A 27078-nucleotide genomic window follows, 5' to 3' on the forward strand; every position below is an offset into this window, starting at 1 on the left:
TCTCTCTATCTATCTCTCCCTTATTCATTTGCTCCCTTCTTCCCTGTTTCCCTCCCCTCCTCCCCCCCCTCTCTCTCTCTCTCTCTGTCCTTCCTCACTCTGATGCTGATGTGTGTGTCGCTTGGGTCTGACGTGTCTCTCTCCGTTCATCTCCGAGTGAGTGTGTGTGTAAACAGGATGATGGAAGCTCACACTTGTCCTCAGATCATCACATCATTGTAAGGTAAGACACTGATGATGATGTCATTCCCCACATCTCTTCCTCCACCTCTCCATCACTGCTCTGCTCCCTGTTTATCCCTCTCCCTTCTTGTCCTCTCTCACTCCCTCTCTGATGCATGCTAACTGTGTGTGTGTAGAGAGAGAGATTAGCATTAGCTAAAGCTAACCTCCACATTCTGATGACTCCTTGTTTTGGACTCTGTCCAAATCTCAGAGTGCATTTGGACAAACTGTACCCTATACTTCCTCCCTTCTTCACTTCCTCCCTTCTTCACTTCCTCCCTTATTCACTTCCTCCCTTCTTCACTTCCTCCCTTATTCATTTCCTCCCTTATTCACTTCCTCCCTTATTCACTCCCTTATTCACTTCCTCTCTTATTCCCTTATGTCTTTAGTGTTCCTCTCTTGTTTTCTTCTTCACTTCTTCTTCCCTCCTCTTTTCTTCCCTCCTTTTATTTACTCTTTTTTCACTCATTCCCTTCTTCTCTTTCTCCCTCTTTCCTTTTTTCTTGTTCTTCCTCTTCCACTCTATGAGAGGAGGAAGTGATGTCACAGTGAATATAGTGTGTGTGTGTGTGTGTGTGGTGATTATTATGTACACAGTTATTCTTATGTCTATAATTCAGTGCTGCCTGGTCCCCCAGGGTCCTGTGTGTGCATAAATTTTGGCACCCCAGTGCCTGTGTGTAAGAGGACTTTAATGCATCGTTTTTATCACCATTTCACACTGATGGAATCCCTTGGAGAGTGTGTGTGTGTGTGTTCTGCTGACTCATGCGTTTATTCTAACTGTAAACACAGAACCAAACAGAACACCATCGTTTCTCTCAGCTGTTTCAGTAAATCACTAAAAAAACTCAGAAAAACTGAATCTCCACATCGCACCGATCTCTAATCAAATAACTTCTCCTGAAAAATTCTACTCATTTCTAATATTTCACTCATCCTCACAAAAATACATTCTATTATAAACTCATCCCACAAAAACTCTATTCTGTTCCATATGGTTAATTTCGATTCTATTTGAGTCCAGTAAATTTTATTATATTCTATACTTTTAATTTCTATTGTCTCTAATCAGTTTTATTTTATTCTATTCTATTATATACCATACTGTTCTATTCTATTATATACATACAATTCTACTTGTCACTCATTGATTGAATTCTATTCCATACTATTAAAATCCTTTTCAATTCCATTCTGTTCTATTTTATTTTATTATTATCTATCACATATTCTTAATTTCTATTCATTTGACTATAGACTAATTTTATTAATAATCAATTCTATTTATGTTCTATTCTGTACTGTTAGTTTCTGTTCTATTTTATTCTATTCTGAATTGTTAATTTTCATTCTGTTCTAATATAATCTACAGCATACTGTTAATTACAATTCTATTTGACTCTATTTTATTCAGTTCCACACTATTAATTTCCTTTCTATTCTATACTCTTGTTATATTTCTATTCATTTTATTTTACTCTATTGTGGTCTTTACTATACTGTTACTGTCCATTCTATTCAATTCTACTCTACACTGTTAATTTGTATCCTATTCTATTTTATTTTATTATGTTCTATCCCATGATATTAATTTCTATTCTGTTGTATTGAAATCTATTCTATTCCCAACTGGTAATTTATATTCTATTCTTTTGATTTCTATCCAATTCTGTTGTACTCTATTATATTCTATCCCACCCTGTTAGTCTCTACTGTTTTATTCTATTCTACTCTATTATGTTTTTAACACACTGTTAATTTAAATTCTATTTGACTGGTGTTTTATTCCATTCTGTTGATCACGTTCACAGTTTATTGAGCTGATTTTATTCTCATCCTCACTATTGATTTTTTTCTGTACTGTACTTCTATTTTATTCCACTCTGTCCTTTAGATTAGTTTATTACTGGCATGTTTTCCAAATGTTCTGTCACTCAAGACTTTGATGAGTTCTCTTTTAGAAGTAAAAATGTTTAGAATTTTTCCAGTGATTTCTTTCTAACACCTTTATTTAAAACACACAGCTTCTGTTTCTGATTCTGAGCAGAAACACACTGTCAGAACACACACACGCACGCACACACACGCACGCACACAATCTTCATTCTTATTGAAGTGTGAAAAACTCATCAGCACATTGTTTACATTCTGAGAAATTAACTTTTATTTTTCTGAACTGAAGATGTGGACGATGTTTGCGCGTTTCATTTCACAGTCAGGAATGAATTTATGACTGCGACTTTAACCCATAATCCGAACTCTCTCACACACACACACACACACACACACACACACACACACACACACACACACACACACACGTGTTATTAGTAATTAATTCTTTAAGGTGTGTGTTTGTTGACACAAACAGCTTCATCCTCCATTATGAAAATGTAACTCATGAAAATTGAAGCAGACTCGAATGTTTCACAATTCTCCATAATATTGTGTAAAACCTCACACTGCATCACAATGATTCACAATGATTCATAATACTACAAAATGCTCAATAACGCTCTGTCATCTTGCATATTTCTGTGCAATGTTTCATAATTCTCAATAATATTGCACAGTTCTTCACAATGCTTCATAGCGTTCCATAATACTCCATCATGCTTCACAATACTTTATCGGACTCCGTAATGCCCTGTAATATTCCATAACACTCCACAATGCTTCATAACGCTCCGTCATCTTGCAGGATACTGAACTCCCAAATGTTATATAACGTTCAGTAATATTGCCTAGTACTCCATATTTCTCCATAATACTCTGTAATACTCTGTAACACTCAACAATGTTTCATAATGCTCCATAAACTTCCACAATGCTTGATAGGCAAGTTTATTTGTCCAGCACATTTCATACACACAGACAACTGAACATTTACATTAATACAATGAAAATTAAGACACAGAGCATCACTCGACAAAGCTGCAGACAGTTCAATAACACTCCATTATACTCCATAACATTCCATAATACTCCATTATACTCCAGAACACTCCTTTATACTCCATAGCACTCCATAACACTCCATAATAAGTAATATAATAACTCCGTAAACTAAGATGACAGCGCCCTGTTCGGCTGCATGGGCTTGTGACAGTTACAGATTTTCCAATCAAAATACGCCACCTATGATGTCGGTAATAGTCAATACTCTCAGTAAGTTTGTATATGGTCACTTTGCTGAAATTACGATCATCCGGTGACTTCAGTTTTGTAGACACGACTACTTGGGAGTGTTTGCGTAGCCTCGGAGTGCTACGCCAGCAAGACCCGGGGGCCTATGGTGCAGCGGACTCCCCTAGCAGCATAAGCCAATGGAGGAGCAAGCGGAGGCAGTGTGACTGAAGGCGGAAGCGCAACTGTCGGGGGAGGCTAACAGCTAAGCGCAAAGCTAACTCCTATAAAATGCCGCTTCTGTCCATCTTCCTCTCTAACATTCGCTCCCTGGAGAACAAAATAGATCATCTCATCTACAGCTGGAATTAACAAGAAAACGAGAGATGAGGAACTGCTGTGCTATAATTCTGACAGAGACATGGCTTAACTCATCAATCCCAGACAATGTTGTCAGCATCGAGGGGCTAGCTACATTTTGTGGTGACAGGAGCTGCGCACTAAGTGGTAAATCCCAAGGGGGTGGTTTGTGTATCTATGTCAATAACAATTGGTGTAATAATGCTAAGTTCATCCCAAGCCATTGCTCACCGTTCATTGAGCTTCTGACTGTAAACTGTAGACCATTCTATCTGCCCAGGGAGTTTACTTTAGTTTCCATCACTGCTGTGTACGTGCCCCCCAGCGCTAACACAAAGGAGGCTATGAGTGTTCTCTACTGGACTATCAGTGAGCTGCAATCCGCTCACACTGAGGGCTTTTTCATTGTGGCTGGGGATTTTAACCAGGCCAACATGAAGACAGTTCTCCCTCACTTTCACCAGCATGTGGATTGTGCAACCAGGGGAGTGAACACATTAGACATGGCCTACACCAACACGAAGGAGGCATTCAGAGCAGCCCCCCACTCCCACCTTGGCTCTTCTGACCATTTATCCGTTATGTAAATCTCTGCATATAAGATCCTGCTGATCATAGGAAAACCTACAGTGAGGCAGGTGAGGGTGTGGTCTGAGGGGGCTATGGAGGCACTACAGGACTGTTTTGAGTGCATGGACTGGGACATGTTCAAGGCAGCTGCCACTTACAATGATCATACCAACACAGATGAGTATGCCATGTCTGTATCAGCCTACATCAACAAATGCATGGATGACGTCAGCGATATAAAGAGCATCACCACCCGGGCCAACCAAAAACCCTGGGTGACTGATGAAGTACACAAAATGCTAAAGGCACAGAACTCAACCTTCAAGTCTGGTGATGAGAAGGCACTGAGAACAGCAAGAGCCAACTTGAATCGTGCCATCAAACTAACAAAGCGTGCTCACAGTCAAAAAAATTCAGGACTTTTTCCATGATGCCGCTAACACTAGGGATATGTGGCAAGGCATATGGGCTATCACAAACTACAGAATAGCCCCTCCCGAGTGTGATGATGATGTGGACTTCCTCAGTGAACTCAATAACTTCTTTGGGAGGTTTGAGGTACTAAATAGCACTCCTGCGGAGAAAGCTGTTCCCCATCAGGATGAAAAGGCACTCCATCTTGATACAGCTGAGGTGCGGAGGACTCTGAGGAGAGTCAACACACAGAAGGCCCCAGGCCGCGATAATATTCCTGGTCAGGTGCTCAGGGAATGTGCAGACCAGCTGGCTCATGTTCTAATGGACATTTTCAACACCTCACTGGATTAAGCCAAAGTCCCATCATGTTTCAAGACTGCCACCATCATCCCAGTGCCAAAAAAACTCAAATCACATCACTCAATGACTACCGGCCCATCGCACTCACTCCCATTATGATGAAGTGCTTTGAGAGGCTGGTGGAGTACATCACCTCCAAGCTCCCTCCCACATTTGACCCCTTCCAGTTTGCCTACCGGTCAAACTGCTCCACTGAGGACGCCACCTCTTCCGCTCTTCACCTGAGCCTTGCACACCTGGAGGAGAAGAACACTCATGTGCAGATGCTGTTCCTGGACTTCACTTCAGCATTTAATACTATCATTCCACAGCATCTGGTGAACAAACTTGGGACCCCTGGGCTTTGTGCAACTGGCTGCTAGACTTCCTCATTGAAAGACCACAGTCAGTGCGGGTCAGACAGAACACCTCCAGTGTCATCACCCTCAGCACAGGCTCCCCTCAGGGCTGTGTCCTGAGCCCTCTGCTGTTCACTTTGATGACATACGACTGCATCCCCAGGGCTGCCAGCAACCACATTATGAAGTTTGCAGATGACACAACAGTGGTGGGCCTCATCAGGGATGAGAATGACCTGGACTACAGAGAGGAGGTGGAGCAGCTGGCGGGCTGGAGCAGAGAAAACAACCTGATCCTGAATGTGGACAAAACCAAAGAGATCATTGTCGACTTTAAGAAGAACCAGCCCAGCCATGCTCCACTTCTCATTAACAACATGGCTGTGGAGGTGGTCAATAGCACCAAGTTCCTGGGGGTGCACATCACAGACAACTTCACCTGGTCTGTGAACACCGCATTACTGGTCAAGAAGGCACAGTGGTGTCTGCACTTCCTGCGTAGGATGAAGAGAGCCCACCTGCCCCCGCCCATCCTCACTACATTCTACAGAAGAACCATAGTGTGGCAACGGGGGCGTGACCAAGTGGCAGTTTGTGAATGGAGAGCTGTGACTAAGTGACTAAGGTAAGTGACTTAGTCACTTACCTTCCCTGACCCCGCCCTCCATTCACAAACTGCCACTTGGGCATGCTCCCATCGCCACACATAGAAAGCATTCTGACCAGCTGCATCTCTGTGTGGTGTGGAGGCTGCAGTACCTCTGACTGGAAGAATGTGAGGAGAGTGGTGAGGACGGCGGAGAAAATCATTGGGACTTCCCTCCATTCAGGACATCGCACCTAAGTGCTGCATGTCCTGAGCCAGAAACATCATCAGTGACCCCTCACACCTTCACTATGGACTGTTCTCCCCTCTGGCCTCTGGAAAGAGGTTCCGCAGCATTTGGTACAGGACCACCAGGCTCTGTAACAGCTTTTTCCCCCAGGTCATCAGACTGCTGAACTCCAAATCCAAATTTTAAATCAAACTGAACTCTAAACTTCTATTTATACTTGAACAATTCCTAATTTCACAGATCACTTTGTACTATTGCACTTTATAATATTTTTGTTGCTGTATATTTTAATATACTTTTATATTTAATTCTGCGCTGAGCCAAATTGCAACGAAATTTCGTTCTGTGTACACTTGTTGCATACTGAATGACAATAAAGATTATCTATCTATCTATCTATCTATCTATCTATCTATCTATCTATCTATCTATCTATCTATCTATCTATCTATCTATCTATCTATCTATCTATCTCCATAACACTTCATAATACTCCAAAACACTTCATAATACACCATAACACTCCCTAATTCTCCATAATACTCCATAACACTCCATAATTCTTCTCCGTGCTCTCGTGGAAGGCGGTCGCATTCTCTGTCTTTCCCTTCCCTTATCTTTCCTGCTTCTGCTGTCTCATCTGTCTAGTGTCTATACTTTTGAGAGACTCTCTCTGCACTGCTCTCCAAACTAAAAACCATGGAATTGATAAACTGGTCTCTTCACGCAATTGACACAATCTTTTTGACAAGAAGCTTGGGTTCGGGGGAACCAGCCTGTCCTGCCGGAACGTTCACAGCTGGCTACATGATGGATGCATGGGAGCAGTGGCGGGTCGTGTGCCTGGCGGTTCTTTCTGTGGAGGACATTGAAGATATCTACCTATTCGGAACCATGATTACAGGACTTTTGCTGATTGGATTAGGCATTGCCCTGGTTTATCAAGGAAATCAGAAAACGGTGACAGCTGTTCAAAGCCCCATAACGCTGCCCGACATGATTGAAGCAGTGGGCAGAGCTGTTGGCACTCAGACTGTGGCTATTCAGAACTTGAACCGCAACATGGATAACATCATGGAGAAGCTTTCGGCTTTGCAGAGGAAAATGAATTCGAGAGACCAGAATGGACAATCAGAGTAGTCGTGTAAAGGAATGCGTCTGCTTGACCCAAGACCAAACAAGGCCAATCTTATCTGCTTTTGGCTCCCTCAGACAGCACTGGCCTTGGCCAAGGCTGTTGCTGGGGCAACAATTCCCCCCGGAGGTCACTGCTGTAAGACTCTCTCGTATTCCTCCCCCCTCTTCCCGCGGTCACTGCTTCACCCCCAGTGTGACAAGCGGATGTGTGACCAGCGCCATCATGGCTGCAGGAGCGGACGGCTGCTTGCTTGCGCTGGGTTACCTCTACCTCCTCCCCTCCCCCCCTTACCCCCCACTCCTGATCGCCCCCCTTTACCCCCCTCAAGTCCCGAGTTTTCATGTTGTAAAGTGTACTTGTGTTATTTTGTGCTTATGTGCTGAGGTTTTTTTTAATGTTCCCACACTGTACTCCTCACAGGAGCATAGTGTGGGGGTTGCTTTTTTTCTCCTCCCCTCTCCTCATGTTATTCTGTATTTTTTTCTTTTCATCCCTGTCTTCCTGTCCTGTCTACTCCCCCTCTGTCGATTGTGTGTATGTAAGGACAGGTTGATGGTCAATTCTGCTGGTACTTGTGACTAGTGATAATAAAGGGTTCATTCATAATACTCATTCTCATCAAGATGATGGTGCAAACTGATGCAGTGGCCCTTTCTCTCTGCGTTTAGTGTCTAAAAGTGTGTGTTCTAGTGTATGTCTCTGTGCTTTATGTCTACGCACATGTACGAGTAGTGCACCAACAATGTCGCTCACAAGATATCATCACCACTGCCTTCTGGCTATAGGAAACATGACCAAACATTTCGCTTGGACCAGAAAGTCATAGAGGAACTTCGAGGCCTGGGTCTTCTCTGCCAGACTACTACATCACCAGACTCGCTTGCTGTCTCACCCAGAGAGGAGGTGCCGGAAGCGGTGTGAGAGGAAACAGAAGTGTGGCAAGCGCGGAGGCATTTGGGCTAGGCTAGCCGCTAGCCTGCACGGACCCACGATACCATCCCTCATTCTGGCCAATGTACGCTCACTAGACAAAATAGATAACATAGAACTCATGAGATCTGCACTATGTGATGTGGGGGACTGCTGTGTTTTCATCTTTATGGAATCCTGGCTGAACGACAACATCCCAGACTCCGCTATCCAGCTGGCCGGGCTAACATGCTACCGCACCGACTGAGCCTTTACGGAAGGAGGCAAGATTCACGGCAGGGGAGTGTGTGTTTACATCAGCAACGCTTGGTGCTGGAATGCTATTGTTGTGCACAAACACTGTTCTCTGCTGGTGTTTATCATCATCAAATGCCAACCCTTCTACCTACCGAGGGAGTTTACATCGATTCTGCTTGTTGCTGTTTACATCCCTCCCACCGCTAACACCATTAAGAGTGAGGCACTCAATGAACTCTACCAGGCCATCAGTGAACAACAGACAGCACACCCAGACGGATCCCTCATCACAGCAGGTGACTTCAATCACACCGATTTAAAGGTTTTACTGCCCAAATTACATCAACATGTGGACTTTCCAACAAGACGTGACAACTTACTGGACTTGGTGTACACAACTCACAGAGGAGCTTACAAGGCCTCCCCCTCCCCCACCTGGGTCTCTCTGATCACATCACCATCATGCTGAGACCAGCATACAGACCCAGAGTGAGAGCCATCAGACCAACACAAAAGCAGGTATGTGTGGCCAGAGGGGGCCTCCATGCTCTGAAAGACTGTTTTAGCACTACACACTGGGACATTTTCAAAGAAGCAGCCACTTACAATGACCACATAGACTTAGAGGAATACACAGATGTCAACACAGCATACATCACAAAATGCACTGATGTCACTCACTGCAAAACCATCACTGTTCGTGCTAACCAGAAGCCTTGGCTGACAGGAGAGGTTCACAGGCTCCTGTGGGCTTGGGACACAACCTTTAGGGCTGGTGACACCGCAGGACTAGCAATAGCCAGAGCCAACCTGTCCCGTGGCATCAGGGAGGCAAAACATCAGTACAGCAATAAAATATCTGGACACTTCAGCAACACCAGAGATGCACAGTCTCTCTGGCATGGCATTCAAACCCTCACAAACTACAAACCCCCACCACGGACCTGTGAGAGTGACATCACATTGCTAAACTGCTTCAGTGACTTCTTTGGACGCTGTGAAACACACAACAACACACCAGCACAGAAGACCACTCCTCCCCTGGATGAACAGGCCATATGTCTGGATCCAGCCAGCGTGGAGAGGACCCTCTCCAGGATCAACCCACGTAAGGCAGCTGGACCAGACAACATACCTGGTCATGTTCTGAAGGACTGTGCCATGGAGCTCAGGGATGTCCTCACTGACATCTTTAACATCTCCCTGAACCAAACTGTTGTCCCCACGTGTTTCAAAGCTACAACCATAAAACCAGTGCCAACGAAGCCCCTCCCATCCAGCTATAAAGACTATCGGCCCATAGCACTGACTTTCATCGTCATGAAGTGCTTTGAGCGGCTGGTCATGCAGAACATCAAGTCCATTCTCCCTCCCTCTCATGACCTGTTCCAGTTTGCATATAGGTCAAACAGGTCTATAGAGGACACTATCTCCACTGCTCTCCACCCAGCCCTCACTCACCTGGACTCAAAGAACACCGATGTGCGAATGCTGTTCTTGGATTACAGTTTGGCATTCAACACAATCATTCCCCAGCAGCTAATACAAAAACTCGGACATTTGGGACTCAACACCTCTCTTTGTAACTGGGTGCTGGACTTTCTTACAGGGAGGCCACAGAACGTGCAGGTCAGCAGTAACACCTCCAGGACCATCATGCTGAGCACAGGGGCCCCACAAGGGCGTGTGCCAGTGTTGTTTTCATTAACGATGACGATGACGAAATGATTTCGTTAACGCACCTTTTTTCATGACTAAAACGAGACAGTGGCCCAATCCCAATTCTAATTTCTACCCCTCCCCCTCCCCCTTCCCCTTGGCCCTTCCCCTTGAAACTGAGCTACAAGGGATAGGGCTTGAAATTCAACCCCTACGTATTGGGATAGCCCTTCAACGATCGCATACGTCATCGCGTACCTCCGTCAGCGTTTACGTTAGCAAAACGCGACCAAATGCGTCATTGGCTGCGACCAGCCGCTACAGTCAGAGCCAGAGGCAGAACCAGAAATCTCTGCTGAAATGCCGTCTGCTGCTGTTGTGATCACTGTCCTGGGCTATAGGCCTCTTTTTACGGTTATCTGCAGCTAAACGGAGAAATGCCAGTAGACGAAGACGTTTACGACACCTGGGAGCAATGTTCTTTTTTGACACTTTGTTTTTCATTGACCTCAGGAATGTATATTGTTATTTTTTTATCCTAATACATCTTTTCATGCCAATATCCGTTTCAGATGTTATTAATGTGTGGTTGGTGTGGTAATCATGCTCTCAAACTGGTAAAAAACATAGTGCACTTTATTAGGCTGCTACATTATTCAAATGTACTAGCAGTACTCCTGTTGCACGATTTATGAAAAAAAATATATATATACATATGAAAAATAGAAAAGTATTTTAGTAAAGTAAAAAAAAACCAGCTGCTTATCCCTTCACATCAGTCAGCGTTAAAGTGCAAAAAGTCAGTCAAACATGTAAACATTGCACACAATACACATTAAGAACACATTAAGAACACATTAAGAACTTCAAATGAAAAAGAGAAATAAATAAAAATGGGAAGAACTGTACTGAAACAAAAAAGGTTTAAATCGAGTCAACTTTCTTATATTTGAGACATGTAAAGTTTGTCTTTACCTGACATGTTTGTACGGTGTAGCTTCCGTCTTCCTCAGAGGGTCACACTGGTGTTGGGGTGTGACGTGCTGATTAAAGCATGTCACACGCCAACACCAGTGTGACCCTCCGAGGAAGACGGAAACTACACAGTCCAAACATGTCAGGTAAAGACAAACTTTACATGTCTCAAATATAAGAAAGTTGACTTGATTTAACAAGAAGACAAAATGAACTCAAAGTTTTTCTACCAATTTTTCAAAAAGACCCAAAAAGCGCTCCGTCTTCTCCTTGGTCTCCTCATGGCGCTTCTGCGCCTTCTCACTCTCCTGTGCAAGGAAATTTATCAAGTCTAACTTCCCCTACTCTTCTTCTTTGGGGACGGGGTTGGGGGAATAGGAGCAGGGCTAGAGGTAGTAGATGTGTCAGCATCAGAGGTGCTGGCTGCCATGGGAAAAAAGGTGTCTGAGGAGGGCCCGGCGATTTCCTGAAATGAAGAAAATATTACATTTAGTAGATGCTTTTTTCCAAAGCGAGAAAAAAATGTGAAGGTATTTTAGTCCAGAATTGGTTGGTGTGTACAATTCAAGTAAGTTGAGATATAGTTTTTGAAAACAAAAAGAATAACATACTGGTTTGCATTCCACAACGTTAAACCATACACATTATCAGTCTTTACAAAGACCACCAAAAAAATAATCCATGGCAGCATCTTTACCATCAGAAGAAGTGTGGGATCAGCATCAGGACAAAATGATTCCACTACCACTGGAGGGTCAATGGATGGCCTGGATCCCAACACCTCGTGCATGTCCTCAAAAAACTGCCATGTGCACGCAGTTGTTTGGCCCTCATCTGTCCCACTCCCAGAGAGTGGATTTTTCAGCTCCTGCAGTAAGCAAATAGAAATTTGTATTTATGAAAACATCCTTGCATTGCTAACTGAAAATCATTTAAATAATACATTCATCCATCTACTAGAACGACATTGCTGCCCACATACCTTATACTTCTTTTTCAAGTTCTCCCACTTTTTTGATGCTTGCTGGGAGGTCACCTTTCCCTCCAGGCCAAGCTCCTTGATCAGCGTCCTGTATCATAAATATGAGGAGTGATGTAAACACTGTGAAGAGCAAGCTAATGTAGGGTGTGATTTGTTAACTAACACCACTGAATGGGATATCTTTGGCGCTTCGTGCACCACATCCGACAGAATGAGGTGTCAGAACACTCATATAAACAATAAAAGCGAGAATAACAGAACAAAACGTACGCAGTCAAGCAACCGAAAACAATACTCACTCCCAAAGCTTTTTAGCAGCAGCTTTGGATTTCAGAAATCGCTGCTCATTCTCAGCTCGAAAGCGAATCAAGCGGCGTGTTTCCTCTGGATTCCCTAGTTCAAGTACACAGGGATGGGAAGCTGGTTAACGTAACGACACAACAGAAAAGCAGATCCTCTGTTGTTTGTAATTACTTGAGCTAACTGCTAAATAACAACTTTGTTCACAATTTTCATTGCATCAACCGATCACACAACGTTAATGTTATAGTATGTTAACGTTAATAGGCTAGTTAACACTATTGACGTAGTAATAGAACGGTTATAACAACTTAAAACACGTAAATAATGGAGAAAATACTTACATTTATGACAATCTTTCGCCGCGGGAACCGCCATCTTTCTGAAATCCGCATGAAATCTCGCTGAAATCCGCATGGCATTGTGGGAAATCACTCAAACCCCTTCGTTCGGAGTCAGCTCCAGGAAAATCTCCGTTTGGAGGGGTACAGAAGCCCTACCCCTTCCCCTACCCCTCCGCATTAACTGGGATTGGGATACCCCTACCCCTTCACGTGAACGCGCAAAATGGAGGGGAAGGGCCAAGGGGTTGGTCCAAGGGGTGAAATGGGATTCGGCCAGTGACGAGCTAAACATAAGTCTTTGATCACGAAAATATAGCGAGACGTATCTGTTGTTTTTGTTGACGAGACGAGACGAAAATGTTAGTGGGTTGGCTATAGGACTATCAAAATGCATGGCGTTTCCTCCAACGGTGCGTTCAATCTGTCTGCCAAATGCTGAAAATATCAGCAATGCACCTGCATCCTGGCCTTGTTTGGTCACGCCCACCACCAGACATGTCCGGGCACAGTGCACACCGGGGCAGCCACACACAGTTCATGGACCATGGCGGTGGCAATGCCAGCACAAGGGCTTGGTGGGCGGAAAAGACGTGATGATTTATGGACATACTTTACACATAATCCAGCAGAAAATAAAATGGAATGCCTTGTAGTGGGGGCGGCATGGTGGTGTAGTGGTTAGCGCTGTTGCCTCACAGCAAGAGGGTCCAAGTTCGAGCCCCGTGGCTGGCGAGGGCCTTTCTATGCGGAGTTGGCATGTTCTCCCCATGTCCGCATGGGTTTACTCCGGGTGCTCCGGTTTCTCCCACAGTCCAAAGACATGCAGGTTAGGTTAACTGGTGACTCTAAATTGACCATAGGTGTGAATGTGAGTGTGAATGGTTGTCTGTGTCTGTGTCAGCCCTGTGATGACCTGGCGACTTGTCCAGGGTGTACCCCGCCTTTCGCCCGTAGTCAGCTGGGATAGGATCCAGCTCGCCTGCGACCCTGTAGAACAGGATAAAGTGGCTACAGATAATGAGATGAGATGAGAAGCCTTGTAGTGGGAGACAGAGATACACGCTGTGGCTATAAACTACGTGGCAAGAATACGACCAACCTCAAGAGACATCTAAAGGCTCACCATGCTGCTCTTTCTGCGACAGTAAGTTAACGTTACAAGAAGTCCTGTTAACAAATCATGTATACGTTTGCTAGCTTTGGTTAATGTCACTCAACAATCGGTCTGGGATGAATTTCCTATGAAGTTTTCCAAAACACCGTGACCTGGCGAAAATGAATGGGACCGCTAGCTTCATGCTAAATTTGGCTTGGTTAAGTTAACTTAAATTCAGTGAACATGTCATGAGTAAAACTTGTCCTGCAGGGATTATTGTTGGGACAGCAACTGAATGCTTTGTCATATATTGACCCATATTTGAGTTACTGTGAAACATACGGAGGGAAATGTAGCTTTTCAGACCTGTTGCTGTACCTTAATATGTCTAAATGAGCAGCAGCAGCAGCACACCTGGCTACTCTAACGTTAGCAGCAGGTTTAGCGATCATATTTACATTAACGGACAGCGTGGTCATCTTCTAGTTGTGTGTTCATCATGACATGTTTGTGCTCCATCAGCACATTGCGACATGTTAAACGGAGGCAGAAACACGAGTCTGTGAACAATGGAGTATACACACTAGACAGCATTTATGTAGAGAGTATACACACTAGACAGCGTTTATGTAGAGAGTATACACACTAGACAGCGTTTATGTAGAGAGTATACACACTAGACAGCATTTATGTAGAGAGTATACACACAGACAGCGTTTATGTAGAGAGCATGCGCACTAGACAGCGTTTATGCAGAGAGTATACACACTAGACAGCGTTTATGTAGAGAGTATACACACTAGACAGCATTTATGTAGAGAGTATACACACAGACAGCGTTTATGTAGAGAGCATGCGCACTAGAAAGCGTTTATGCAGAGAGTATACACACTAGACAGCGTTTATGTGGAGAGTATACACACAGACAGCGTTTATGTAGAGAGTATACACACAGACAGCGTTTATGTAGAGAGTATACACACTAGACAGCGTTTATGTAGAGAGTATACACACAGACAGCGTTTATGTAGAGAGTATACACACTAGACAGCGTTTATGTAGAGAGTATACACACAGACAGCGTTTATGTAGCGAGTATACACACAGACAGCGTTTATGTAGAGAGTATACACACAGACAGCGTTTATGTAGAGAGTATACACACTAGACAGCGTTTATGTAGAGAGTATACACACAGACAGCGTTTATGTAGAGAGTATACACACAGACAGCGTTTATGTAGAGAGTATACACACTAGACAGCGTTTATGTAGAGAGTATACACACTAGACAGCGTTTATGTAGAGAGTATACACACAGACAGCGTTTATGTAGAGAGTATACACACTAGACAGCGTTTATGTAGAGAGTATACACACTAGACAGCGTTTATGTAGAGAGTATACACACTAGACAGCGTTTATGTAGAGAGTATACACACTAGACAGCGTTTATGTAGAGAGTATACACACTAGACAGCGTTTATGTAGAGAGTATACACACTAGACAGCGTTTATGTAGAGAGTATACACACAGACAGCGTTTATGTAGAGAGTATACACACTAGACAGAGTTTATGTAGAGAGTATACACACAGACAGCATTTATGTAGAGAGTATACACACTAGACAGCGTTTATGTAGAGAGTATACACACTAGACAGCATTTATGTAGAGAGTATACACACTAGACAGCGTTTATGTAGAGAGTATACACACTAGACAGCGTTTATGTAGAGAGTATACACACTAGACAGCGTTTATGTAGAGAGTATACACACTAGACAGCGTTTATGTAGAGAGTATACACACTAGACAGCGTTTATGTAGAGAGTATACACACTAGACAGCGTTTATGTAGAGAGTATACACACAGACAGCGTTTATGTAGAGAGTATACACACTAGACAGAGTTTATGTAGAGAGTATACACACAGACAGCGTTTATATAGAGAGCATGCACACTAGACAGCGTTTATGTAGCGAGTATACACACAGACAGCGTTTATGTAGCGAGTATACACACAGACAGCGTTTATGTAGAGAGTATACACACAGACAGCGTTTATGTAGAGAGTATACACACTAGACAGCGTTTATGTAGAGAGTATACACACTAGACAGCGTTTATGTAGAGAGCATGCACACTAGACAGCGTTTATGTAGAGAGCATGCACACTAGACAGCGTTTATGTAGAGAGAATACACACAGACAGCGTTTATGTAGAGAGAATACACACAGACAGCGTTTATGTAGAGAGCATGCACACTAGACAGCGTTTATGTAGAGAGCATGCACACTAGACAGCGTTTATGTAGAGAGAATACACACTAGACAGCGTTTATGTAGAGAGAATGCACACTAGACAGCGTTTATGTAGAGAGCATGCACACTAGACAGCGTTTATGTAGAGAGAATACACACTAGACAGCGTTTATGTAGAGAGTATGCACACTAGACAGCGTTTATGTAGAGAGAATACACACAGACAGCGTTTATGTAGAGAGAATACACACAGACAGCGTTTATGTAGAGAGTATACACACTAGACAGCGTTTATGTAGAGAGTATGCACACTAGACAGCGTTTATGTAGAGAGAATACACACAGACAGCGTTTATGTAGAGAGAATACACACAGACAGCGTTTATGTAGAGAGCATGCACACTAGACAGCGTTTATGTAGAGAGTATACACACTAGACAGCGTTTATGTAGAGAGCATGCACACTAGACAGCGTTTATGTAGAGAGTATACACACTAGACAGCATTTATGTAGAGAGTATACACACTAGACAGCGTTTATGTAGAGAGTATACACACTAGACAGCATTTATGTAGAGAGTATACACACTAGACAGCGTTTATGTAGAGAGTATACACACTAGACAGCATTTATGTAGAGAGTATACACACTAGACAGCGTTTATGTAGAGAGTATACACACTAGACAGCGTTTATGTAGAGAGTATACACACTAGACAGCGTTTATGTAGAGAGTATACACACTAGACAGCGTTTATGTAGAGAGTATACACACTAGACAGCATTTATGTAGAGAGTATACACACTAGACAGCGTTTATGTAGAGAGTATACACACTAGACAGCATTTATGTAGAGAGTATACACACTAGACAGCGTTTATGTAGAGAGTATACACACTAGACAGCGTTTATGTAGAGAGTATACACACTAGACAGCGTTTATGTAGAGAGTATACACACTAGACAGCGTTTATGTAGAGAGTATACACACTAGACAGCGTTTATGTAGAGAGTATACACACAGACAGCGTTTATGTAGAGAGTATACACACTAGACAGAGTTTATGTAGAGAGTATACACACAGACAGCGTTTATATAGAGAGCATGCACACTAGACAGCGTTTATGTAGAGAGTATACACACTAGACAGCGTTTATGTAGAGAGCATGCACACTAGACAGCGTTTATGTAGAGAGAATACACACAGACAGCGTTTATGTAGAGAGTATACACACAGACAGCGTTTATGTAGAGAGCATGCACACTAGACAGCGTTTATGTAGAGAGCATGCACACTAGACAGCGTTTATGTAGAGAGAATACACACTAGACAGCGTTTATGTAGAGAGAATGCACACTAGACAGCGTTTATGTAGAGAGCATGCACACTAGACAGCGTTTATGTAGAGAGAATACACACAGACAGCGTTTATGTAGAGAGAATACACACAGACAGCGTTTATGTAGAGAGTATACACACTAGACAGCGTTTATGTAGAGAGTATGCACACTAGACAGCGTTTATGTAGAGAGAATACACACAGACAGCGTTTATGTAGAGAGAATACACACAGACAGCGTTTATGTAGAGAGCATGCACACTAGACAGCATTTATGTAGAGAGAATACACACAGACAGCGTTTATGTAGAGAGCATGCACACTAGACAGCGTTTATGTAGAGAGCATACACACTAGACAGCGTTTATGTAGAGAGCATACACACTAGACAGCGTTTATGTAGAGAGCATACACACTAGACAGCGTTTATGTAGAGAGTATACACACTAGACAGCGTTTATGTAGAGAGTATACACACTAGACAGCGTTTATGTAGAGAGTATACACACTAGACAGCGTTTATGTAGAGAGTATACACACTAGACAGCGTTTATGTAGAGAGCATACACACTAGACAGCGTTTATGTAGAGAGTATACACACTAGACAGCATTTATGTAGAGAGTATACACACTAGACAGCGTTTATGTAGAGAGTATACACACTAGACAGCATTTATGTAGAGAGTATACACACTAGACAGCGTTTATGTAGAGAGCATACACACTAGACAGCGTTTATGTAGAGAGTATACACACTAGACAGCATTTATGTAGAGAGTATACACACTAGACAGCGTTTATGTAGAGAGTATACACACTAGACAGCGTTTATGTAGAGAGCATGCACACTAGACAGCGTTTATGTAGAGAGAATGCACACTAGACAGCGTTTATGTAGAGAGCATGCACACTAGACAGCGTTTATGTAGAGAGAATACACACAGACAGCGTTTATGTAGAGAGCATGCACACTAGACAGCGTTTATGTAGAGAGCATGCACACTAGACAGCGTTTATGTAGAGAGCATGCACACTAGACAGCGTTTATGTAGAGAGCATGCACACTAGACAGCGTTTATGTAGAGTATACACACAGACAGCGTTTATGTAGAGAGCATGCACACTAGACAGCGTTTATGTAGAGAGCATGCACACTAGACAGCGTTTATGTAGAGAGTATACACACAGACAGCGTTTATGTAGAGAGCATGCACACTAGACAGCGTTTATGTAGAGAGCATGCACACTAGACAGCGTTTATGTAGAGAGCATGCACACTCGACAGCGTTTATGTAGAGAGCATGCACACTAGACAGCGTTTATGTAGAGAGCATACACACAGACAGCGTTTATGTAGAGAGCATGCACACTAGACAGCGTTTATGTAGAGAGTATACACACTAGACAGTGTTTATGTAGAGAGCATGCACACTAGACAGCGTTTATGTAGAGAGCATGCACACTAGACAGCGTTTATGTAGAGAGAATACACACTAGACAGCGTTTATGTAGAGAGCATGCACACTAGACAGCGTTTATGTAGAGAGCATGCACACTAGACAGCGTTTATGTAGAGAGCATGCACACTAGACAGCATTTATGTAGAGAGCATACACACAGACAGCGTTTATGTAGAGAGCATGCACACTAGACAGCGTTTATGTAGAGAGCATGCACACTAGACAGCGTTTATGTAGAGAGCATGCACACTAGACAGCGTTTATGTAGAGAGCATGCACACTAGACAGCGTTTATGTAGAGAGTATACACACTAGACAGCGTTTATGTCGAGAGCATGCACACAAGACAGCATTTATGTAGAGAGCATGCACACTAGACAGCGTTTATGTAGAGAGCATACACACTAGACAGCATTTATGTAGAGAGCATGCACACTAGACAGCGTTTATGTAGAGAGCATGCACACTAGACAGCGTTTATGTAGAGAGTATACACACTAGACAGCGTTTATGTAGAGAGCATACACACTAGACAGCATTTATGTAGAGAGCATGCACACTAGACAGCGTTTATATAGAGAGCATGCACACTAGACAGCGTTTATGTAGAGAGCATACACACTAGACAGCATTTATGTAGAGAGTATACACACTAGACAGCATTTATGTAGAGAGCATACACACTAGACAGCATTTATGTAGAGAGCATGCACACTAGACAGCGTTTATATAGAGAGCATGCACACTAGACAGCGTTTATGTAGAGAGCATACACACTAGACAGCATTTATGTAGAGAGCATGCACACTAGACAGCATTTATGTAGAGAGCATGTACACTAGACAGCGTTTATGTAGAGAGCATGCACACTAGACAGCATTTATGTAGAGAGTATGCACACTAGACAGCATTTATGTAGAGAGCATACACACTAGACAGCATTTATGTAGAGAGCATGCACACTAGACAGCGTTTATGTAGAGAGTATGCACACTAGACAGCGTTTATGTAGAGAGCATACACACTAGACAGCATTTATGTAGAGAGTATGCACACTAGACAGCGTTTATGTAGAGAGCATACACACTAGACAGCATTTATGTAGAGAGCATACACACTAGACAGCATTTATGTAGAGAGCATGCACACTAGACAGCATTTATGTAGAGAGTATGCACACTAGACAGCGTTTATGTAGAGAGCATACACACTAGACAGCATTTATGTAGAGAGTATGCACACTAGACAGCATTTATGTAGAGAGCATACACACTAGACAGCATTTATGTAGAGAGCATGCACACTAGACAGCGTTTATATAGAGAGCATGCACACTAGACAGCGTTTATGTAGAGAGCATACACACTAGACAGCATTTATGTAGAGAGCATGCACACTAGACAGCATTTATGTAGAGAGCATGTACACTAGACAGCGTTTATGTAGAGAGCATGCACACTAGACAGCGTTTATGTCGAGAGCATGCACACAAGACAGCATTTATGTAGAGAGCATGTACACTAGACAGCGTTTATGTAGAGAGCATGCACACTAGACAGCGTTTATGTAGAGAGAATACACACTAGACAGCGTTTATGTAGAGAGCATGCACACTAGACAGCATTTATGTAGAGAGTATACACACTAGACAGCGTTTATGTAGAGAGCATGCACACTAGACAGCATTTATGTAGAGAGTATACACACTAGACAGCGTTTATGTAGAGAGCATGCACACTAGACAGCATTTATGTAGAGAGTATACACACAGACAGCGTTTATGTAGAGAGTATACACACTAGACCGCGTTTATGTAGAGAGCATGCACACTAGACAGCGTTTATGTCGAGAGCATGCACACAAGACAGCATTTATGTAGAGAGCATGCACACTAGACAGCGTTTATGTCGAGAGCATGCACACAAGACAGCATTTATGTAGAGAGCATGCACACTAGACAGCGTTTATGTTGAGAGCATACACACTAGACAGCATTTATGTAGAGAGTATACACACTAGACAGCGTTTATGTAGAGAGCATGCACACGACAGCGTTTATGTAGAGAGTATACACACTAGACCGCGTTTATGTAGAGAGCATGCACACTAGACCGCGTTTATGTAGAGAGTATTCACACTAGACAGCGTTTATGTAGAGAGTATACACACTAGACAGCGTTTATGTAGAGAGCATGCACACTAGACAGCATTTATGTAGAGAGTATACACACAGACAGCGTTTATGTAGAGAGTATACACACTAGACAGCGTTTATGTAGAGAGTATACACACTAGACCGCGTTTATGTAGAGAGCATGCACACTAGACCGCGTTTATGTAGAGAGTATTCACACTAGACAGCGTTTATGTAGAGAGTATACACACTAGACAGCGTTTATGTAGAGAGCATGCACACTAGACAGCATTTATGTAGAGAGTATACACACAGACAGCGTTTATGTAGAGAGTATACACACTAGACCGCGTTTATGTAGAGAGCATGCACACTAGACAGCGTTTATGTCGAGAGCATGCACACAAGACAGCGTTTATGTAGAGAGCATGTACACTAGACAGCGTTTATGTAGAGAGCATACACACTAGACAGCGTTTATGTAGAGAGCATGCACACTAGACAGCGTTTATGTAGAGAGCATGCACACTAGATGGCGTTTATATAGAGAGCATGCACACTAGACAGCATTTATGTAGAGAGCATGCACACAGACAGCGTTTATGTAGAGAGTATACACACTAGACAGCGTTTATGTAGAGAGTATACACACAGACAGCGTTTATGTAGAGAGTATACACACTAGACAGCGTTTATGTAGAGAGTATACACACTAGACAGCGTTTATGTAGAGAGCATGCACACTAGACAGCATTTATGTAGAGAGTATACACACAGACAGCGTTTATGTAGAGAGTATACACACTAGACAGCGTTTATGTAGAGAGCATGCACACTAGACAGCGTTTATGTCGAGAGCATACACACTAGACAGCATTTATGTAGAGAGCATGTACACTAGACAGCATTTATGTAGAGAGTATACACACTAGACAGCATTTATGTAGAGAGTATACACACTAGACAGCGTTTATGTAGAGAGTATACACACAGACAGCGTTTATGTAGAGAGTATACACACTAGACAGCGTTTATGTAGAGAGCATACACACTAGACAGCATTTATGTAGAGAGTATACACACAGACAGCGTTTATGTAGAGAGTATACACACTAGACAGCGTTTATGTAGAGAGTATACACACTAGACAGCGTTTATGTAGAGAGCATGCACACTAGACAGCATTTATGTAGAGAGTATACACACAGACAGCGTTTATGTAGAGAGTATACACACTAGACCGCGTTTATGTAGAGAGCATGCACACTAGACAGCGTTTATGTCGAGAGCATGCACACAAGACAGCATTTATGTAGAGAGCATGTACACTAGACAGCGTTTATGTAGAGAGCATACACACTAGACAGCGTTTATGTAGAGAGCATGCACACTAGACAGCGTTTATGTAGAGAGCATGCACACTAGATGGCGTTTATATAGAGAGCATGCACACTAGACAGCATTTATGTAGAGAGCATGCACACAGACAGCGTTTATATAGAGAGCATGCACACTAGACAGAGTTTATGTAGAGAGCATGCACACTAGACAGCGTTTATGTAGAGAGTATACACACAGACAGCGTTTATGTAGAGAGTATACACACTAGACAGCGTTTATGTAGAGAGCATGCACACTAGACAGCGTTTATGTCGAGAGCATGCGCACTAGACAGCGTTTATGTCGAGAGCATGCACACTAGACAGCGTTTATGTCGAGAGCATGCACACTAGACAGCGTTTATGTCGAGAGCATGCACACTAGACAGCGTTTATGTAGAGAGCATGCGCACTAGATGGCGTTTATGTAGAGAGCATGCGTATTAGACGGCGTTTATGTAGAGAGCATGCGCACTAGACGGCGTTTATGTAGAGAGTATACACACTAGACAGCGTTTATGTAGAGAGTATACACACTAGACAGCGTTTATGTAGAGAGTATACACACTAGACAGCATTTATGTAGAGAGTATACACACTAGACAGCGTTTATGTAGAGAGTATACACACTAGACAGCATTTATGTAGAGAGTATACACACTAGACAGCGTTTATATAGAGAGCATGCACACTAGACAGCGTTTATGTAGAGAGCATGCGTATTAGACGGCGTTTATGTAGAGAGCATGCGCACTAGATGGCGTTTATGTAGAGAGCATGCGTATTAGACGGCGTTTATGTAGAGAGCATGCACACTAGACAGCGTTTATGTCGAGAGCATGCACACTAGACAGCGTTTATGTCGAGAGCATGCACACTAGACAGCGTTTATGTAGAGAGCATGCGTATTAGACGGCGTTTATGTAGAGAGCATGCGCACTAGATGGCGTTTATGTAGAGAGCATGCGTATTAGACGGCGTTTATGTCGAGAGCATGCACACTAGACAGCGTTTATGTAGAGAGCATGCACACTAGACAGCGTTTATGTCGAGAGCATGCACACTAGACAGCGTTTATGTCGAGAGCATGCACACTAGACAGCGTTTATGTAGAGAGCATGCGCACTAGATGGCGTTTATGTAGAGAGCATGCGTATTAGACGGCGTTTATGTAGAGAGCATGCGCACTAGACGGCGTTTATGTAGAGAGTATACACACTAGACAGCGTTTATGTAGAGAGTATACACACTAGACAGCGTTTATGTAGAGAGTATACACACTAGACAGCATTTATGTAGAGAGTATACACACTAGACAGCGTTTATATAGAGAGCATGCACACAGACAGCGTTTATGTCGAGAGTATGTTATGCACAACCTGTCAACCTTGATTACAATTTCCTATCTCTGTATTGGCCTAATTTAATGCTTTAAAGTAATTATTTTTTCGACTAAAATGAATGACTAAAACTGGACTAAAACCCTTTTAGTTTTTGTCGACTAAAACTAGACCAAAACTATCAAGGATAGAATTGACTAAAATGTGACTAAAACTAATAAGCATTTTGTCCAAAAGACTAAGACTAAAACTAAATAAAAAATGGCTGCCAAAAACAACACTGGTGTGTGCTCAGCCCGTTGCTCTTCACCCTGCTGACCCATGACTGTGTACCAATCTACAGCACAAACCACATCATCAAGTTTGCAGATGACACGACTGTGGTGGGCCTCATCACTAACAATGATGAAGCCAACTACAGGAATGAGGTGAGCCAACTGGTCCAGTGGAGCAAAGACAACAATCTCTTCCCAGGGCTCGAAATTCGCGGTGGTCCGGTCGCCTGAGGCGACTTAATTTGTCATTTGGCGGGTAATTCCTGTCACTAGCCAGCCCGGCTGGCTAGTTAAAAATAAAAAATATATATGACGCGAAGATTCAGACACACCGTCAACTAAAGCCGCCACATATTAAGCGCGTGCCGTGTCTGTGTTAATCGATGTGTTTATCGGCAGGACGGAAAATACCGAAGAATTCCGAATCATATCGTGTATGAGTCAAGCTGTCGTTTTTTTCACTACTGCGCATGCATATAACGCATCTCGCTGAATAGCGTGGTAATCACGTGTAGTATTGGACCAGGTGGGTGGAGCACAGAAGCACGGCAGGCCAGAACTGAGTTCTCAATGAACTATTATTGCTAGCTTTTCAGCCTTTTATCACTTCCCAGTCGCGCACACGCACACACGCACGCATGCATGCATGCGCACACACACACACACACACACACACACACACACACATGTTCTGGTTGGGGAGAGAGAGCTCCCTTTCTCTGCTCTCCTCTCCTTTTAAAGGGCGCGGTCACTGGGGAAGATACACAAACACAGGTTAATCCCCATCAGGTGCAATGATTCCACCACTTACCTTCCCTGACTCCGCCCTCCATTCACAGACCGCCGCTTGGCCACGCCCCCGCTGCCACATCACGTTATCAAATTCAATAGATGTGGCCACATTATCGCCCATTTAAACACATGTTTTTGTTGTTTACATCTACATCTGCCAAAGCTACGTTGAGATGTGGAATTTTCTGAAAGGTGTACAGAAACCGCCAGAGACAGGGACAAAGCGACCTCGGTCTGAAGAGGAGAAACGACAAAGGACTTATAAGCAAACGTGGGCGCAGGGTAGGCCTTGGCTGCAATACAATTTTTATGGAATAATTAATTTTTTTCAAGTTGATTCCAAGTCAATATGAAGCTCCTAATGCTTTCTCTCTCATAAATGGTTAAATACAGAAAGTATGTTGGACATATTTTGGGTGCAATAGTCATGATAGTCAGTATATTTGCTTTCAATACTCATACACCAATTTGCCAAGTCTCGTCTCGTCTTCTTCCGCTTATCCAGGGCCGGGTCGTGGAGGCAGCAGTCTGAGCATGGAAGCCCAAACTTCCCTTTCCCCAGACACCTCGGCCAGTTCCTCGGGAAGAACACCGAGGCGTTCCCAGGCCAGCCGAGAGACATAGTCCCTCCAGCGTGTCCTGGGTCTTCCCCGGGGCCTCCTCCCGGGGGACATGCCTGGAACACCTCCCCAGGGAGGCGTCCAGGAGGCATCCGAAAGAGATGCCCGAGCCACCTCAGCTGATTCCTCTCGATGTGGAGGAGCAGCGGCTCTACTCCGAGCTCCTCCTGAGTGACTGTGCTTCTCACCCTATCTCTAAGGGAGCGCCCAGCCACCCTGTGAAGGAAACTCATTTCAGCCGCTTGTATCCGCGATCTTGTTCTTTCAGTCATTACCCAAAGCTCATGACCGTAGGTGAGAGTCGGAATGTAGATCGACCGGTAAATCGAGAGCTTCGCCTTTTGGCTCAGCTCCTTCTTCACCATGACAGACCGGTAAAGTGACCGCATCACTGCGGAGGCCGCACTGATCTGCCTGTTGATCTCCTGCTCTATCCTTCCCTCACTCGTGAACAAGATCCTGAGATACTTAAACTCCTCTACTTGATGCAGGACTTCACCAACCTGGAGAGGGCAAGCCACCCTTTTCCAGTTGAGAACCATGGCCTCTGACTTGGAGGTGCTGATTCTCATCCCAGCTGCTTCACACTCAACTGCAAACCACCCCAGTGCATGCTGAAGGTCCTGGTTTGAAGAAGCCAACAGGACAACATCATCCGCAAAAAGCAGAGATGAAATCCTGTGGTTCCCAAACAGGATTCCTTCCGGCCCCTGGCTGTGCCTAGAAATTCTGTCCATAAAGATTATGAACAGAACCGGTGACAAAGGGCAGCCCTGCCAAAGTCCAACATGCACTGGGAACAGGTCTGACTTTCTGCCGGCAATGCGAACCAGACTCCTGCTCCATTCGTACAGGGACCGGACAGCCCTTAGCAAAGAGCCCCGAACCCCATACTCCCAAAGAACCCCCCACAGAATACCATGAGGGACACGGTCGAATGCCTTCTCCAGATCCACAAAGCACATGTGGACTGGTTGGGCAAACTCCCATGAACCCTCGAGCACCCTATGAAGGGTATAGAGCTGGTCCAGTGTTCTGCGACCAGGACAAAAACCGCATTGTTGCTCCTGGATCCGAGGTTCGACTATTGGCCGAATTCTCCTCTCCAGTACCCTGGAGTAAACCTTCCCTGGGAGGCTGAGAAGTGTGATTCCCCTATAATTGGAACACACTCTCCGGTCCCCTTTCGTAAAAAGAGGGACCACCACCCCAGTCTGCCACTCCAGAGGCACTGTCCCCGACCGCCACGTGATGTTGCAGAGGTGTGTCAGCCAAGACAGCCCCACAACATCCAGACACTTGAGATACTCAGGGCGGATCTCATCCACCACCGGTGCCTTGCCACCGAAGAGCTTGCAAACCACCTCAGTGACTTCGGCTTGGGTAATGGACAAGTCCACCTCTGAGTCATCAACCTCCGCTTCCTCAGTGGGATTGAGGAGATCCTCGAAGTATTCCTTCCACCGCCCGACAATGTCCCCAGTCGAGGTCAACAGCTCCCCACCTGCACTGTAAACAGTGTTGGCAGAGTACTGCTTCCCCCTCCTGAGGTGCCGGACGGTTTGCCAGAA

At 43.9% G+C, this 27078-nt stretch overlaps 1 long non-coding RNA gene across 1 annotated transcript; it reads right to left on the reverse strand.

The window, feature by feature from the left end:
- Positions 1 to 11547: 11547 nt before the first annotated feature.
- LOC132899887 (uncharacterized) lies at positions 11548 to 12704 on the reverse strand. The gene is made up of 4 exons (XR_009656726.1): positions 12459 to 12704; positions 12160 to 12247; positions 11875 to 12045; positions 11548 to 11643 (listed from the first exon to the last, which is right to left on the reverse strand). It is a non-coding gene; the product is annotated as an uncharacterized LOC132899887 (long non-coding RNA).
- Between the last annotated feature and the right edge of the window lie 14374 nt (positions 12705 to 27078).

Source organism: Neoarius graeffei, chromosome 16, assembly GCF_027579695.1.
Source record: "Neoarius graeffei isolate fNeoGra1 chromosome 16, fNeoGra1.pri, whole genome shotgun sequence".
Classification (NCBI taxonomy): Eukaryota; Metazoa; Chordata; class Actinopteri; order Siluriformes; family Ariidae; genus Neoarius; species Neoarius graeffei.